The 2,500-nt window shown below is 44.7% G+C and overlaps 3 non-coding genes across 3 annotated transcripts; all 3 read right to left on the minus strand.

The window, feature by feature from the left end:
• Positions 1-184: 184 nt before the first annotated feature.
• On the minus strand, positions 185-299 carry LOC141124933 (U5 spliceosomal RNA). The gene has a single exon (XR_012241251.1). It is a non-coding gene; the product is annotated as a U5 spliceosomal RNA (small nuclear RNA).
• Positions 300-1,057: 758 nt separating this feature from the next.
• Positions 1,058-1,172, minus strand: LOC141124730 (U5 spliceosomal RNA). The gene has a single exon (XR_012241077.1). It is a non-coding gene; the product is annotated as a U5 spliceosomal RNA (small nuclear RNA).
• Positions 1,173-1,930: 758 nt separating this feature from the next.
• On the minus strand, positions 1,931-2,045 carry LOC141124731 (U5 spliceosomal RNA). The gene has a single exon (XR_012241078.1). It is a non-coding gene; the product is annotated as a U5 spliceosomal RNA (small nuclear RNA).
• Between the last annotated feature and the right edge of the window lie 455 nt (positions 2,046-2,500).

Here is a 2,500-nt window from a genome sequence, read left to right on the forward strand (position 1 = left end):
GAGGCCAACCGCACAAAGCCAACAAAAAAAGACACCCAAAAATGCTCCGATAACTTGTAGGTAGACCAAGACCACCAAATGGTTTTCGATGCCACGTTGACCACCACCACCACCAACAACATTAACGCTGTCTCAGCATCTTTCCAAATCAAAAGAACTCAAGCTATTTTTCACCAGATTAGCAAGCCCAGCTTTAGCTAGGCATCAAAAAATTCTCTGAAACTCATAGTTGTTCCCCTCCACGGAAATCTTTAGTAAAAGGCGAAAGATTTATCCGATCTGAAGAGAAACCAGAGTATAACAGGCAAACATCCTAAACTAGGTCTCGGCGGCGCACACATGCTGCTCTACTCATGGCGACTCCGTAGACGCTATCATTTCTCAGCAAAAACATAGCCAAATAAGGTGCAGAACTGATTAAAAGAAATGACAAGTCAAAGAAAAACACCACTAGAAAGAGTTTGTCAAGCTAAAAATGTCAAAATATATCACCTGAGATACATTAGGGTTATGCAAATAAGGAAAAGTGAAAGGACGGCCCACTGCCGGGGATAATGAGAGAAGGCCGCTATAGAGCAGGACAGCCTAATTTGCATGTCTTTACAGCTGCATAGCGGGAATCAGCAGGCGCTTGTAGCAATTCGCTTCATCAGAACCGCATAAAAGGCGCGCGGCAATGGAATTGGGGAATATAGCGCGTTGCCCTGTGCTTTTTAAAGGATCCCTTAAAAAGAGTCGAATAGGACCGCACAGGGGCCGACTTACCGAGAATGGAGCACGCGGGAAGTTTTTTCAACGTTTTGCTAACAGGAGCGAGTCCGCAAGAATTCAAGCAGGAGCCGCTTTGGTTGGCTACACCGTCAACTTTCATTTGAGGCCAACCGCACAAAGCCAACAAAAAAAGACACCCAAAAATGCTCCGATAACTTGTAGGTAGACCAAGACCACCAAATGGTTTTCGATGCCACGTTGACCACCACCACCACCAACAACATTAACGCTGTCTCAGCATCTTTCCAAATCAAAAGAACTCAAGCTATTTTTCACCAGATTAGCAAGCCCAGCTTTAGCTAGGCATCAAAAAATTCTCTGAAACTCATAGTTGTTCCCCTCCACGGAAATCTTTAGTAAAAGGCGAAAGATTTATTCGATCTGAAGAGAAACCAGAGTATAACAGGCAAACATCCTAAACTAGGTCTCGGCGGCGCACACATGCTGCTCTACTCATGGCGACTCCGTAGACGCTATCATTTCTCAGCAAAAACATAGCCAAATAAGGTGCAGAACTGATTAAAAGAAATGACAAGTCAAAGAAAAACACCACTAGAAAGAGTTTGTCAAGCTAAAAATGTCAAAATATATCACCTGAGATACATTAGGGTTATGCAAATAAGGAAAAGTGAAAGGACGGCCCACTGCCGGGGATAATGAGAGAAGGCCGCTATAGAGCAGGACAGCCTAATTTGCATGTCTTTACAGCTGCATAGCGGGAATCAGCAGGCGCTTGTAGCAATTCGCTTCATCAGAACCGCATAAAAAGCGCGCGGCAATGGAATTGGGGAATATAGCGCGTTGCCCTGTGCTTTTTAAAGGATCCCTTAAAAAGAGTCGAATAGGACCGCACAGGGGCCGACTTACCGAGAATGGAGCACGCGGGAAGTTTTTTCAACGTTTTGCTAACAGGAGCGAGTCCGCAAGAATTCAAGCAGGAGCCGCTTTGGTTGGCTACACCGTCAACTTTCATTTGAGGCCAACCGCACAAAGCCACCAAAAAAAGACACCCAAAAATGCTCCGATAACTTGTAGGTAGACCAAGACCACCAAATGGTTTTCGATGCCACGTTGACCACCACCACCACCAACAACATTAACGCTGTCTCAGCATCTTTCCAAATCAAAAGAACTCAAGCTATTTTTCACCAGATTAGCAAGCCCAGCTTTAGCTAGGCATCAAAAAATTCTCTGAAACTCATAGTTGTTCCCCTCCACGGAAATCTTTAGTAAAAGGCGAAAGATTTATTCGATCTGAAGAGAAACCAGAGTATAACAGGCAAACATCCTAAACTAGGTCTCGGCGGCGCACACATGCTGCTCTACTCATGGCGACTCCGTAGACGCTATCATTTCTCAGCAAAAACATAGCCAAATAAGGTGCAGAACTGATTAAAAGAAATGACAAGTCAAAGAAAAACACCACTAGAAAGAGTTTGTCAAGCTAAAAATGTCAAAATATATCACCTGAGATACATTAGGGTTATGCAAATAAGGAAAAGTGAAAGGACGGCCCACTGCCGGGGATAATGAGAGAAGGCCGCTATAGAGCAGGACAGCCTAATTTGCATGTCTTTACAGCTGCATAGCGGGAATCAGCAGGCGCTTGTAGCAATTCGCTTCATCAGAACCGCATAAAAGGCGCGCGGCAATGGAATTGGGGAATATAGCGCGTTGCCCTGTGCTTTTTAAAGGATCCCTTAAAAAGAGTCGAATAGGACCGCACAGG

The sequence above is a fragment of the Aquarana catesbeiana genome, linkage group LG01 (genome assembly GCF_042186555.1).
Source record: "Aquarana catesbeiana isolate 2022-GZ linkage group LG01, ASM4218655v1, whole genome shotgun sequence".
NCBI classification, from domain to species: domain Eukaryota; kingdom Metazoa; phylum Chordata; class Amphibia; order Anura; family Ranidae; genus Aquarana; species Aquarana catesbeiana.